The following is a 15162-nucleotide window of genomic DNA, read 5'->3' as shown; positions in this document are numbered from 1 at the left end:
GAAGGGGAAAGGGGGGAGGTGGGGCTGGAGCTACATCCTGGGGAGAAAGAAACTTCTGGGAGGTCTGGGACCGAAGAGTGTGAGGCGGTGGCCGGGTAGTCTGAGTGCCTGAGAATTTAATGAGATCATTAAACGAGACTGAGAATCCGGGTGAGTGGGCCTGAGAATCCCGGTGAGTGGGCAGGAGTTTCTGTATCTGCAAAGTGGGCCAGCGTAGGCCTCGGACGAACAGATCAGAGAGGCATGTCTGCCAGGAGCTCTGAGCCCCTGTGTGCCAGGGTTGGTCACTCACAAACCTTCTCAACCTTACTCCGGAAACATGCAGCTCCTGAAGCAGTCCTATTGCACACGCATCAATGCTCAATACGGGCCTGGGGCCAGCTTTCCGCAATCTAAGGGCCTTTGTGTGTGCCTCCCGGGGCTCTAGAGCCCCCCTCCTCATCCCGAACCTTGGAGATGGGGAAGAGACGGGAGCTCGCCTCTTCAAGCCCCTCTTTTCCCAGGCCCCTGTTTTGGCCTTGCGCGACTCTCCACACAAGATGCATGCCCGAAGTGCGGGCGGCCTGCAAGCCTTGTGCGGGGCTGGCGCAGAACCTTCGAGCAGAGTAGACCTGGGTTCGGCCCTCGGGCGCTCCCGGAGCTACTCCAGAGCGGAACTAGGGCGGCTGGGAGGGAAGGAGGGAGACCGGGAGCCCGACCTAGCCGAGGGAGGTCGGGCCGAGCCATGCGGCCCCCAGGTCCCGTCCTACCCGGGAGAGGGAACCCGGCGGCCACCCCCTAGCGGGTTCGCCCCAAGGCACCGCACCAGTTCGCCTGCGCAGCAAGCCTGGCACGCCCGCCCCGCTGGAGACCACGCCTCTGTCCCCAAATGGGCGGAGGCCGCGGGGCGGGGCGGGCCGCAGCCTGGGAGTCGGAGCTCGAGCCCCCGCCCCAGACCAGCCCCAGCCGGATCCCCGGCCCGAGCCGGAGGCCGGTGCAGCCTGGGTTCCCGCGGCCGCGCGGTGCCCTGCATCCGTGTCTCGCCGGAGCCGCGGCGGCGCGGCAGGTAGGAGGCGCTGCGCAGAGGGAGGCGTGTGCGAGCGCGCGTGTTCGTGTGTGTTTCGGAGGTGTGTGTGCGGGTGCGGCGCGGGCCGGTGCGTGCCCTGTGAGCACGAATAGGTGTGCCGGAGCGCCTTCCGGGGGAGGAAGGAGGTGAGCGCGGTCCTTGAGGCCCCGGGCGGGATGGGGTGGGGGTGGGGCTTCGAGAATCCGCCCCCCCCCCCCCCCGGGCTACTGCCCACCCCCATCCCCACCCGGCGGCCTGGGGCCTCTTCCACCTCCCTCTGGGTGGGTGTTCCGGAGCCAGTTTCTTAGTACTGACGCGGTGAGGTTTAACCTCCCCCCCGCCCTGGGCTTGACTGTCTCTTCTCATCTTCCTCACCATTCCTCTTTCCTGTTCTCTTCCCAGTCCTCCATCCGTTCAGTTCCACAAGCCCCCCTGGATGCCCCCCTCAACCTGGCCCTGGAGGCTTCAACCCTGGCCCTGGAGGCTTGGGAAAGGGGCAGGGCCCAGGCCGATTCCCGCCCTGACCCTCCCTGGTTCGATAAGGGCCTTTTCCTGGGCTGCTAGGCTTCGGCGTGTCAGTCTGGGCTGGGGGAGGTGGGGAGATCTGGGAGAGAATGGATCTTGGGCTTCTCTGATCCTGCCTACGCCCCTCAGAGTTGGGGACCTGGGGAAACCCGCCTGGCGTCCAGAGGTGAGGTAGGACAGGAGATCAGTAACAGGTGCCGTCTGTCCATGTTTCATTTCATGTGGAGTGAATCAGCCCCAGCCCTCACAGGGATGAGGAGGGTAGGGCAGAGGATGAAGTGAGCTAAAATTGTCTCTCAGGGCTGCTGAGCCAAGATTTGAACCTAGGTCAGCTTGGTTCAGAGGTCAGAATCTTCTTCCTGTACTAGCGTTGGAGAATATAGTGCTGAGGCCAACCATTCCAGGGAAAAATCTGGGTAGACTTCCTGGAAGAGAGAGGTTTGAGAGTAGGGCTCAGCCAACCCTGAGTGTGAGGCCTCCTAGGGGAACCCACCATGTTCTACTGCAAGGATTGAGACTTCCCAGGGACTTTGGGCCTGGTCCCTGCTCCAGTCCCCAGAGTCCTGGGGTAGGGGTGGGGAGGCCTGGCTGCTTTGCCTGGCTGAGGGACTGGGCAGGGTAGGGTGGACACAGTTGCAGCTGCCTCAGGCCAGTCCAGAGCTGGGTGCCAGGACATTGAGGTGGGGTCATTGCCCTGATGAGCCTCCCTTCTGACTGGTGAGGCAGATGGGTCAACAGATAAGCCCCTGTGAGCATACACCCAGTACTGGGGCCCAGGGCAGGGACCTGCCTGGGAGCTGGGGGAGATTTCACTGCAGGCACTTCGGTGCTGGGTCTTAGGATGAACAATTCAGCAAGCAGAAGAGAAAGGACAGGCATTGCAGGCCCGGGAAAAGGCCTGGAGGTGTGAAACTGAGGTAGCCCTGTGGGGAAGGGCCTTAAATGGTCAGATGTGCCTCTGAGAACAAGAACGGTCATCCTTCTTTGGCTCTGTGCTGAGCGGGTTACTATAGAGCCCAGTGAGGAGGAGGCCACGGCCGCGAGAGGCCCTCTCCCCACTCCTGCCTCTCTTCTGCCCAGCCCCCGCCCAGGGCTAGGGAGGAGATCTGATAACAGATTCCCAGAGCTGGGGTAGTGTGAATGTGAGATGCTCAGGGGGTGCACACGGCCCTCGTGCAGAGGGAGGGTGGGTCGGGGAGCCCTTTTGGAGATGGGGCCACCACCGGGGGACGTCAAAGATGGAAGTTGGCTGTGGGAGGCCTGTGGGTTTTGGGCGGCAACGTCCAGGACTGCCCCCAGGCCTTCTGGCTGCTTCTGCCTTCTCCACAGGCTCTCAGGACAGCCCTGAAGCCCTGGTCCCTGAACAGGAGGCTGGCGTGGAGCCCACAGAGGGCACAGAAAAGCCTCTCTCTACCATCTCCTCCCTGCAGGCCTGTCCTTGTGTCCAGGCTTCTTCTCTGAGGCTGGTTCTGCCCTTACCTGTGCCCAGGGATGAATACTGCTTGATGACAGGGAGTCGATGACATCGAATGACGATGATTAAGGGAGATCGTGTCGCTGAAAGTGCTTCACTAAGGACCTGGTGTTTGATAGCCGTTATAATTAATAGTACAGTGGATCCTTGAGCAACCCGGGTTTGAACTGCACGCGTCTACTCCTGCATGGGTTTTTTACAGTACTGTAAATGTATTTTCTCTTCCTTAGGATTTTCTTAATCACATTTTCTTTTCTCTAGCTTTGTGTATTGTACATACAACGTATTATACATACAACGTACAAAGTATGTGTTAACTGTTTATGTTATTGGTAAGGCTTCTGGTTAATGATAGGCTATTAGTAAAGTTTGGCGGAGTCCAAAGTTACACGTGGAGTTTTGACTGTGCGGGAATCGGCACCCCTAACCCCTGCTTCAACCCCCATCGTTGTTCAAGGTCAACAGTAATTGATAGTTGGTATCGCCTAGTCCCTTCCCTGGGGGAGACAGCCCACAGCAAGGAGGGGGAAACTCTGGGAGAAGGGAAAAGGAGAAAGAGTTCCTCCCATTGATGTGGAAGCCCCTCCTCTCAGTCTTCACTGGGTGTGGAGAGCTAGGCTCAGAAGCTTCCAGTCAGTGGTCTTGCTGCCTATCTGCCCATCCAAGTCCCTGGGCCTCTCAAAGTCTCCTGTCCCCCTAACGGTCATACATAAAGCTCAGCAGCAGGCCTTAGGCTCCCCCAGCTGCAGAAGGCAGGTCTGCGCCCCTCAGAGTCGGGGACCTGGGGAGACCCTCCAGCCGCTTTGGGGCCTGTGCAGACACATGGGGAGTCCACAGCTGGTCTTCTCTTCACCTCCCCACCCTGCCCCCATCCTCAAGTTTTGAGTGCTGTTAGAGCCCCTTCCCTCCACCCCTCAAGTCCCCCCCCCCCGGAGACCTCTTCTGCCCCTTCATGCCTTGCTACTCAGGACAGTTCTTGGCTGGCAGTGGTCCCCCAGGCCTCTCCTTCAAGACCCGCCCCGGTTTGGTGGCTTCTCCCCCGGTTTATGGTGACGCCCTGGGACTGCGTTCAGTTAGGCCAGGCTGCCCACTTCCCTTGGCCTCAGGGCCTGCTTTTCCCTGCTCACTAAAGGCAAAATGGGCTAAGGCCCTTTGGGATTTTAATCCAGAATGTTGTAGGAAGCCTGCCCTCAGGTTTGGACACAGGAGGCTAATGGAATGTGAGCATTTGCTTGCTGTCCCGGCCTGAGTTACTGCTTCCCATTCTACTTGTTCAGAGATGTGTTTCTGGGGGCCCCAGCTCTCCCGGGGCAGGGCTATAGAGGTCTGAGGGTGCCAGTGGCTGAGGCTGTGGTGGCCTGGGTGGGGGTGAGTGCTGTGGTTTTCTGCCACAGTGGGGGCACACGTGGTCTTGTGGGAGAAGGGGCTAGTGGCCGGAGCAAAGCCCATCCATCGGTACTCAGCTAACCGTCAGTGATGGGGTGTGCTCAGGGGGTGGCCACAGGATCTTGTATCCTGGGGGACAAAAGGCAGAGAGCCTGGTGGCCTGCACCCGCCAGCGTGCTGCCTGCTGCTGTATCATTTATGCTGGTCAGGTGTGGTGGGCCCCGAGCGGCTTGTTACCAGTAACTAAGACACAGAAGTTTGGAGTGACTTTGTTTTACATTGAAGCAATTCAGGATGAGTATCGCTAGCTGATTCACTCACTCCCTTGAGCAGAGAGGTGTGAGGCCACATCCATGCCTGCCCACGATCTTCTTCAGGAATGGTATTTGTTTTCTCTTGCTGTGGTAACAAATGAATGCAAACTTAACGGCTTAAAACAGCACCAGTTTGTTCTCTTACGCTTGCTTTTGGAGGTCAGAAGTCTGAAATGAGTTGTAGGGGACCAAACTTGTATTGTCAGGCCAGTTCCTTTTCGAGGCTCCAGGGGAGAATCTGTTTCTTGTCCCTTCCAGCTTCTAGTGGCTGCTGCAGACCTCATGACCCCAGCCTGTCTGCTTTCCTTGTCCTGTGGTTTTGTCCTCTTCTGGAGTCACATCTCCTTCTGTCTCCCTTGGATAAGGACACCTGTGATTACATTTAGGGCCCAGCTGGATAATCCAGGATAATCTCCACAAGTCCGAGATCCTTAATCACATCTGCAAAAAAAATCTCTTTTGCCATATAAAGTAACATCGTCAGGTTCCAAGGATTAGGACACTGATATTTGGGTGGGGCGGCATTCTTCAGCCTGCCACTGGGACCGATTTCACCGTCGTGGCAGGCCATTCCGAAGAGATCCCCCTCCCGGGTACCCACATACACTGGCTTCCCCCCTGTGCTCATCCTCGATGTTCCGTCTCCCCTCCTCCTCCTTCCCCAGCCTAGGAACTTTCGTGAGCAGAGCCTCGGGCTGCTGCACCTCTGGCCCTAGAGCCCAGCCTGAGACCATGGTAGCCAGAGCTCAGGGATTTTTGGAGGAGGGGAGTGTGCTGGCATGTCCCCGTGGGTTGCCCCAGTGACCAGACCCTGTCCTGCGCCTGACAGTACGTCAGGCCTTTCAGAGTGGTGCACATCTCATCGTGGTCATTTATTCAACAAACCCAGGGCTGTGGAGGGTCACTCGATCCTCACCATCACCCTGGGCCTGGTAGGAGCCCCATTTTGCAGATGAGTAGAGTAAGGCCAGTGGGACTAAGTCCCTCCTGGGGCAGAGGTGTGTGGGGGGAGCTGGGCCAGTAGAGCAGACCTTCATTTTACAGATGCGAAAGAACTCTGAGGCACGAAGAAGTGACTATCTCCCCATCTGAGGATGATGAGGGTGTGGATGGGACATTCTGAGGCTCATTCCTCCTCGGTCTGGGCTTTCTAGCAGGCACACGATGTGGTGCGGAGCCGTGCACAGACCCCGTGGGTGTTGCCGGCACACCTCTGCTCCGAGGTGAGGTTGTCATCCACCTCTGCCTCCAGCGAGAGCCCCAGCCAGAGAGCCCCTGCCCTGCACGCTGCACACCCTGCCTTGGCCAGGGTCTCCCTTTTAACCAACCCCACAGCCAAGGCCATGCCACAAGAGGCCCTGCTTCTCAGGGTCTGTTCCTATAGTCTGGTCTGTCTGCCTGCGTCCTGGCTTTCTTTCCATCCCAGCTTCCTGTGAGCCATCCAGGTGCTCAGCTCAGATGCTGGCACCCTCCCGAGGACTTAGCCTGGCTTTCAGGACTATCATTACCCGGCTGTGGCAATGTTTCTGTGCTAGCGCCTTCTTCCTTCTCCCTCTCCCTCGCTCCTGGTATTCCAGCCTCGCCTAAATGGTTTCTTCCTCCCAGAATGTTCCATCCTCCTCTTAACCTTCCATTTCCACCTCTCGAAGTCACAGCCGCCCCACTCTGAGATCCTGCTTAGATGCCACCTCCTCCGCGAGCCTTTCATGCCCTGTCTGAATGAATCCGTGCCCCTTTTTGAGCAGATCTCTCAGCCTGGTACTGGGGGCACAGTCTCTCCTCAATCAGGTGGACCTCCCAGGTGGAGCCCTGCCTGACTCCTGCCCGCGTCCTTGGCCAGGCATCGGGCAGGTGTGGAGGAAGGTTGGGGAGGGTGCACTCACTGAGTGGAGCTCCCAGGGGCTGATGAGTGGGTCGCTGTCTCTGTTTGAGGGAGGGATGGAGGGCCAGGCAGAGCGTAGCCCTGACATGAGACAGGCCCCCGACTCAGTCCGGAATGCATCCTTTCCCTCTGTGAGTCCTAGACCTCATCTGCAATGAAGATAGTACAGCTCTCATTTCTGAGGTCGTGCAGGAGCTTGACCTAGGAATCGAGTGTCAGTTTCCCTGTCTGAGAAATGGGTACCATCTCAGCACGTTTCCAGCTGGAGCCTTGGAGGTACGTGGTGCCAGAAGCACAGACGGCCGGTTCAGGAAGCAGGAAAAGAGGCTGTCCTGGTGACAAACTCCGCAGATTGAAAAAAAGCGAGAAGTGTCCCCTTTTCCCCCATGCAACAGTGAGAACCTGCAGGCCGGGGAGGGCAGAGGCTTGCCTGGGGTCACACAGCAGCACAGTGGAGCCGAGGTGGCTTCAGTGACCTGATGAACTCTCGTTCTGTCAGGTTGTTTCCCTTGTGGGGAGGGAGCTGCGGCTCCAAATATCACCCCCACCCAGGTAGGAGAGAGAACAGCCCCTGGTGGGTGGCTCCCAGCTGCATCTATGCCTCCCTCAGCACCTTCTCAGCAGGCAGGGTGTGGTGCGGGGCTGGGAGCTCCAAGCTAGGGTGACCAGTGGCCCTGGGGTTCTCAGTGCCCAAACCAGTGAGCCAGCTGCTCGCCCTGCCTGGAGCCCAGCCCCTGCCCAGGGAAGCCCCCGCCTCCAGGAGTGTGGCTCCTTCCTCTGTCCCAGCTTCCTCCTGTCCCCGCCCTCACCCCAGCAGAGCCCAGGCTGGAACCCCCCTTTTGGAGGTTCCTCTCCCAGGTGTGCCTGCTTGCTGGAGTCCCCGGGCTCCTCAGCACCCTGTCGAGGGACCCGCAGCCCAGTGAGGAACAGCTATGCGCCGGAGGCCTCGGGACTCAGCCAGGACCACACGGCGAGCCAGCCCCAAAGCTGGCTTTTCCCTCAAGTGCACTGCCGGGGGTTCATCAGCGCCCCAGGACCAGAGAGAGACCCTGTGCCCCAGACTTGCCTGGCCCTGCCCTTTAGGCCCTCCGTGTACTTCAAGCATTGGGTTTCTGTGTTTGAAAAGATCACCGCGGCTGGGTGGAGACTGGTTCGGACACAGGAACGATAAGGGGAAGGGAGTGGAGAAGAAAGACAGGATTTCCCAGCCCCGGTGCCAGGCTGCCTGGCGTTGGCTGGAGTGACTCACCGGGCCCAGCCCCCTCCCTGGCCCTGCTGCTGGAGCCCGGAGCCCTAACGAGCGTGAACTGGAGTATGAACCTGTGGCCCAGTTCGCCTTCCTTACGCACTTTCCCTCCCCTCCCCTGCCATCCTTTCCTCGGTCCCCAGTACCTGCCAGAGGCCAGAATACACACAGATGCCTTCAGCTTGTTAGTGAAATGGTAGCTCGGGGGGCAAGAGGAGAACGGGGGTGCGCTGTGGGATAAAAGGGGGTGCATACACTCACAAAGCTAAAACCATACAGACGACCTGGAGGTCACCAAACGCTGAGGCTCTCCCTTTCCAGGCCTCTCCCTTGCACCTGGCCTGCTCTGTGCCGGCTCAGGCCACAGCTGTCCCCGACCGGGTCGCTGCCTCAGCCTCTTTCCCCAGCGTCTACCCCCTCCGCCCCTCCTTGGCTCCCCTGTGCCCTCAGGATGAGCCCGAGCCCAGCAGCCTGGCATCCCAGCCGCGCAGAGCTGGTCCTGCCAGCTTTCCCCATTCACCACTCCACACCCTGGCCTCCCTCCATCTCGAGTGCATCCTGCCTGCTCTCCCCATGCCTGGTGTGGCCCAGCCTTCAAGCCCTGCTTTGGTTCCCTCTGGAAGGGACACCACCGTTTTTCCTGTCCCTGTGAACCAACCTGCAGCACGCCTTACTCCTGGGAGCACTGACCGCTGAATATCTGGCTTGGTTCATGGTATATGTCGTGTCTGTCTGTCTGTCTGTCTGTGCTCCTCCTCCCCTGGGACATCTTTGAGGATCTGACCCTCTTTGTTAGCTCAGGCCCAGCTGAATGGGTGTCAGCAAAGATCTGAACGTTGGCATTGTCTGTGTCCTTGAATTAGACGCAGCTGTTCTGTCCATCTTTGACCATGTGACGAGGGGGGGGGCGGCACCTGTTGCCTAGAGTGGGATGTAGTGGGAGGTCAAGGAAGGGAGATGGGGGGATGGATGAGAGGTTTTGGTTGCCGGGCTGTGGGTGTGGGGCATCATTGGTTCTTTTGGCTGGCGCTGGGTGAAGCCCACTGTGCCGGGCTCAGGCTGGAGGATTGGGCTCCCCACTGTGGTGTATGGGCAATCACGGCTCAGAGGGGGAACCCCCAGCAGGCCTTCCTGTGTTCTCCCTTTCACCCCCACAACCAGCTGCTCACCAAGGAAAGTTGAGTCTCCCTCTCAGGCAGCTCTAGAAATTGCCTTCCGTCCACTTACACACGAGTCTGTCGTTTCAAGTCCTGTGGCCTGCCTTCTCATTTTACTGCTCTAGCCTTGCACTTTTTTTTTTTTTAATGTTTATTTACTTTTGAGAGAGAGACAGAGTGCGAGTGGGGGCGGGGACACAGAGAGAGGGAGACACAGAATCCGAAGCAGGCTCCAGGCTCTGAGCTGTCAGCACAGAGCCCAACACGGGACTCGAACCCATGGACTGTGAGATCACAACCTGAGCTGCAGTCAGACACTCAACCGACTGAGCCCCCCAGGCACCCGTAGGCTTGAACTTTGCTAGTGCCTTCTCCATGTGACAGCCAGACGGGTCTCAGGTCCCTCACCTGCTCAGCACCTTCCTCACTTCTCTGTCACCTCAGAGGGAGCCCAGTGTCTGCTGATGTTCCAGGACTGGTGAGCCTCACCTGTGACCTCTTCCACCCACACTGCCACTCTGGGTCGACCCAGCTCCTTTCCCTGAGCACCTGCCCCGGAGTGTCTCCTAGGGTCCTGGACTGGCACCCCCTTCTCAGAGAGGAGACCTTGGAGGTGTGTGCCTGGTTGGGGTACAAGGGTACCAACCTCACCTTGTGGGACCCTCTCTTGGGTTTGAGCCCTCCCAGTGTCAAAGCCACAGTGTTCTGAAAGATGGAGGCAGAGGCCCGCAGAAGGTCACAGCCTGTGTGTAACAAGGCCAGGCCAGGACGCAGCATGGGGCTCCTTCCCTGCTCTCCACCCCAGGTTGTCCCACCCACTCTGGGTGCCAGACCCCTCCAGGGGTCCAGACCTGGCAGAATCAGGGTCACTAGATTCAGCCAGCCCTTCTTCCTAGGGCCATTGCAGTGGCTTTTTATTAAAGCATAACTGCCCTGTGGAACCGCATGAAGTTCAGGTGCACAGCCCAGTGACCACACCCATGCAGCACCACCCAGATCGAGAAGCAGTATTATCAGAGATCCAGAAGTCCCTGCAGGCCCCTTGCAGTCACTTCCCCCAGAGATAGCCACTATCCTGCCTTGTAGTCACCAGAGATGGGTTATGCCTGCTTTCCAATTTTACATAAATGGGATCGCAGTGTTGCTTCTCTTGCCTAATGTTTTGCTTGCGAGATCCATCCCTGGAATTGCGCGCAGCAATCATTTGTTCATTTTCACTGCTGGATGCTATTATATTGCAACGCTGTATTTATCCTCTCTTCTGTTGATGGACATTGGGGTTTTTTTTTTCCCGATTTTCAGCTGTAACAAACACTGCTGTGATAAACATTCTTGTACAGGCCTTTTGGTGAATAGGTGCTTGTGTTTCTCTTCATTGTATACTTACGAGTAGAATTGCCGAGTGATGCCTTTGTTCAGCTTTAATAGATAGGGTCAGATGGTTTTGCAAAGTGGTTGTACCCATTCATCCACCGTCAATGTGGAAGAGCTGTGTGCTTAGGAAGTGTGTGTGTGTGTGTGTGTGTGTGTTTGTCTGTGTGGTGGTTTTCCCTGTAGTCATTCTGGTGGGGGTGTAGCAGTATCTCATCGCGGTTTTAATTTGCATTTCCTTGATGACTAGCGAAGTTGAGGGCTTTTTCTTCTCATTTTATCAGTTGAGGGCTTTTTCTTCTCATTTTATCGGCCATTTGGACATAATCTCTTTCTTCTTTTTCTCTTCAAATTGTAATTTAAATTTTGGTTAGTTAATGTGTAGTGTAGTATTGTTTTCAGGAGTAGGATTTAGTGATTCATCATTTACGTGTAACACCCAGTGCTCATGCCAACAAGTGCCCTCCTTAGTACCCATCATACATGTAGCCTGTCCCCCACCCAACACCCTTCCAGCAAGCCTCTGTTTGTTCTCTGTTGTAAAGAGTCTCATGGTTTGTCTCCCTCTCTCTTACCCCCCTCTTCCCATCTGCTCATTTGTTTGGTTTCTTAAATTCCACATCTGAGTGAAATCATGTGGTATTTGTCTTTAACTGACTTTATTACTCTTAGCGTAATACACTATAATACACTCTAGCTCTATCCACATCGTTGCAAATGGCAAGGTTTCACTCCTTTTGGTGGCTGAGTAATATTCCATTGTATACACATACCACATCTTTTTTATTCATTCGTTAGTCGGTGGACACTTGGGCTCTTTCCATAATTTGGCTATTGTTGATAATGCGGCTATACACATTGAGGTGTACGTACCCTTTCGAATCTGTGTTTTTGTATCCTTTGAGTAAATACCTAGTGTAATTACCGAATCATAGGCTTGTTCTATTTTTAACTTTTTGAGGAACCTCCATGCTGTTTTCCAGAGTGGCCGCACCAGTTTGCATTCCCACCAATAGTAGAAGAGGCTTTCCCCTTCTCCACATCCTCACCAACATCTGTTGTTTCCTGAGTTGTTAATTTTAGCCATTCTGACAGTGTGAGGTGATTTCTCATTGTAGTTTAGATTCGTATCTTCCTGATGATGAGTGATGTTGAACATCTTTTCATGTGTCTGTTAGCCATCTGGATGTCTTCTTTGGAAAAATATTCATGTCTTCTGCCCATTTCTTAACTGGGTTGTTTGTTTTTTGGGTGTTGAATTTGATAGGTTCTTTATAGATTTTGGTTACTAACTTTTTACCAGATATGTCTTTGGGAAATACCTTCTCCCGTTCCATAGTCTGCCTTTTAATTTTGTTGATTGCTTCCTCCCGTATGCTCTTTTTCTTCTGTTTTCTTCAAAAAGCTTTATTGTTTTCCCTTTTGGTTAGATTTGCAATCTACGTGGAACTTTTTTGTGTGTATAATGGGGGAGTACGAGTCAAGTTGAATCTTTTTCCATATGGCTAACTAGTCGACCCAGCACCACTCATCGAAAAGACCATCCTTTTCCCAATGCACCATGATGTCACCTTTGTCATAAACCTGGTGTCCTACTTGTGGCCTTTTTCTGGGCTTTCTATGTTCCATTGGTCTGTTTGTCTCTCCTGTGCCAATACTACGTTGTCTAAATTATTAGAGCTTTATGATAGGTCTTTGGGTCTTTTTTTTTTTTTTTTTGAAAATTTTTTTTTACATTTTAATTTATTTTTGAGAGAGACAGAGCACAAGTGGGGGAGGGGCAGAGAGAGAAAGAGACACAGAATCCGAAGCAGGCTCCAGGCTCTGAGCTGTCAGCACAGAGACCAACGTGGGGCTCGAACCCACAAACTGTGAGATCATGACCTGAGCCAAAACCAAGAGCCGGACGCTTAACTGATTGAGCCACCCTGTGCCCCTGTGGTAGGGTTTATTAACTGCTAGTGTGAATCCTTTAGCATGCTCTTCTTCAAATGGCTGTGGCTGTTATTGGCCCTCTGTGTGCTGGCTTCATTATCCTACCTCTTAGAGGAGAGGCCCGAGGCCCAGAGAGGTCAGGTGACCTGCCCCCTGCCGCAGGGCTCTGGACCACTGTCCTGCTCCTTCCTCAGCTGCACCCTGCCCTCCAGGGCTCCGTGTACTGCTGAGGCTTCCCCGACACCACTGTGAACTTCATGGTTTTCTTTAAGTCAACTTCCTTTGTCCTTAGTATTTCTTAAAGGAGACTGTCTGCTGTAAATGGAAAGACAGTAATGGGGCGCCTGGGTGGCTCAGTCAGGTAAGTGTCTGACTCTTGGTTTCAGCCCAGGTCATGATCTCAGGGTCGTGAGATTGAGCCCTACATTGGGCTCTGTGCTGGGTGCAGAGCCTGCTTGGGATTCTTTCTCTCTCTGCCCCTTCCTTGCTCGTGTGTGTGTGTGTGTGTGTGTGTGTGTGTGCGCGCGCGCGCGCGCATGCGCGCGCGTGCATGCTCTCTCGCTCTCTCAAAATAAATAAACTTAAAAAAAAAGAAAGTCAGTATTACTCTCCATAGGTACAAGGTAACTGGTACTTAAAAATAAAGGAAAAACAGCAGAAAAATCCATTCACTTTTGGCCAGATGCTGGTGTTCTGAGCCTGGCCTGATCCTCCTTCGGCAAGTATAGGTGCGCAGGGGCCACAAGGGATTGACACGCTGGACCAAACCGAATTCTCCTTCAGAGAGAGTCCTTGAGAGAGAACGGGATGGGGAACAGCTTTCTGACTGACGTCTTTACTGCCACGTCAAAGTACCCCCTAAAGTGATCACAGTGTTAATCGGGGCCCTGCTTTGAAAAGCCCTGGTGTGATAAGGAGTCTGGAAGCTTGGGATCCAGCTAATGGGTGGAAGATTTGGGACACATTCCTCGATGTTCTCATCTATAAAATGGGACCAGACTCTCTCTCCGGTTCCTCCCTGGCTGTGGTGGCCGTAGCATCGAGGGAAGGCTCACTGGCGTCAGCTTCCTCCCGCAGCTGGCTCAGTGTGACCTCAGATGAGCCCTCACTCCCTGTGCACAGCGGGGCCATGCCCACCACCTCTCGAGGCCCAGGGAACAACAGCAGCCGGGGCCACAGCCGCCTGGAAGTGGGTACATACCATTTCCAGGGTGAGGTGCCCAGGGCACCTTTCCCTGTCTTTCCCTGTCACCTGAGAAGCTGGGACGAGGTGGGGCTGATACATAGCAGCTCAGAGGCGTTAACAGCTTGTCCAAGGATGTGCTAAGTGGTGCAGTCAGGACTCGAGCTCAAGTCCTACCGACCTGCCAGAAAAGTGGTTTCTCTGAGCTCCATGGTGAGTGCTCTCAGGCCCTCATTCTGACCCAGGTTAGCACCCTGTGCTCAGTCGGCAGCCCCCACTGTGCCCGGCTGGGTCTGAATCACCTCGCACTGCCTGCCGCTGAGACTTTGCTTGAGCTGTTCCCTCTGCCTGGAATGGCCTTTCCTAAAGAACAGCCGACTTCCGGGACCAGGCCTCTGTGAACGCTTCCTTGCGTCGCTCTTGCCGGAATCTCTGAGGTGACATATTCCACGTGCCTTGTGTCTTCTGGCCACACTCGACCATGAAGTGCTTTGGGGGCGGAAGCCTGAATTGTTCTCGCCCTCCTGGCAGGGCTGTGGACACATTGTGGGTGCATCCCAGACGTCAGCATCGACATCCCTCAGGAGCACATGCATCGAAGCATACAAAATGCAGTTCTGTGCGGCAGTGTCTCCTTTGATCCTCCCAGAGACCCTGGCGCATGAGCACTTCCTTCCAGATGAGGACCATGCAGACCAGAGACGTGTTGTGGCCTGTCCAGGGTCGCACAGCGTAGGGTATCGGGGAACTAGAGCCAGCTCTCCGCCGGGAGCTGGAGAAGCGCTGGCTGCCTGGAGTGTCCGGGTGCAGCTGTGAAGCGCCCACGACAGCAGGGGTGAGGGTGCTGCAGTGGGAGTCGGAGGGAGGGGGGCCGTGGGAAGGGGCAGGCCCTGCCTTCAGGACCTGAGAGCTGGTGCGGCTCAGATGCGGCAAGCTGACCCTCTCTGGTAGTCCCTGCCATGCTTTGAGCCTGTTTTTCCCATCCACGAAGGGATTCCTACATCCCCCATGTTGGCTCTCTCTCAATACAGATGTATTGAACCTGCCCCCAGTGCTGGACCCTGAGGTTACAGAGAGGAGCCAGACACGGGCCCTGCCCTGCAGGGGTGTAGGCTGGGCCGGGGAGATGGATAAGTCCTACGCAGATGGGGCATGATGTAATGGGTGCCGTCACAGGCTTTCCCGTCCTGTGGAGGGGGAGAGGAGATGGGCTGGGGGTGGGAGGGAGGCACTTGGGCTGAGCCTTGAAAGATGACCGGTTCTCCGGGTATGCACATGTGGAAGGAACGGTGCGTGCACAGGCTCCGAGTAAACAGCTACAGGAACTGCAGGGGGTTCGGAGCACTGAACGTGGCGTGGAGAATGGTAGGGGTGGGGTGAGCTTGGCAGGGGCAGAGGGAAGAGGGCTGCTGAAAGCAGCTGGGAAACTCGGACTCTCCTGTCAGTGCGGGTTCACACACAGTGTGAAGACGTTCAGAAGTGGGGTGTGCCATGCTCCAAACTCAGGCCCAGAGAGAAGAGCCCCGAGAAGAGCCCCCAGATCTGGAAGCCGGCTTTCCTGACTCTTGGTTTCCCCGCGGCCTTCAGCAGTGATGCCTGCAGCTATCGGGAGGGGGGGGCAGAGTTCATGTTGACTCCATGACC

At 55.8% G+C, this 15162-nt stretch overlaps 1 protein-coding gene across 3 annotated transcripts in view; it reads left to right on the top strand.

Moving 5' to 3' along the window:
• Window positions 1-935: 935 nt before the first annotated feature.
• CAPN5 (calpain 5) overlaps window positions 936-15162 on the top strand; it is a 53492-nt gene continuing 39265 nt past the window's right edge. The window contains exon 1 of one of the 3 annotated variants that reach the window (XM_047070787.1): window positions 936-1045. The gene's annotated coding sequence lies outside the window, so the exon portion shown is untranslated. Of the gene's footprint in view, window positions 1046-1644; window positions 1742-15162 lie in introns of those variants that run through there. The other 2 variants (XM_047070788.1, XM_047070789.1) reach the window with 2 other exon arrangements.

This window comes from Lynx rufus, unplaced genomic scaffold (assembly GCF_022079265.1).
Source record: "Lynx rufus isolate CCGP_SWC_20201006 ecotype Redwood Valley unplaced genomic scaffold, mLynRuf1.p SCAF_9, whole genome shotgun sequence".
In the NCBI taxonomy this organism is placed as follows: domain Eukaryota; kingdom Metazoa; phylum Chordata; class Mammalia; order Carnivora; family Felidae; genus Lynx; species Lynx rufus.
The sequence above is the reverse complement of the archived record's forward strand: the minus strand, read 5'-3'. Positions and strand labels throughout refer to the sequence as shown.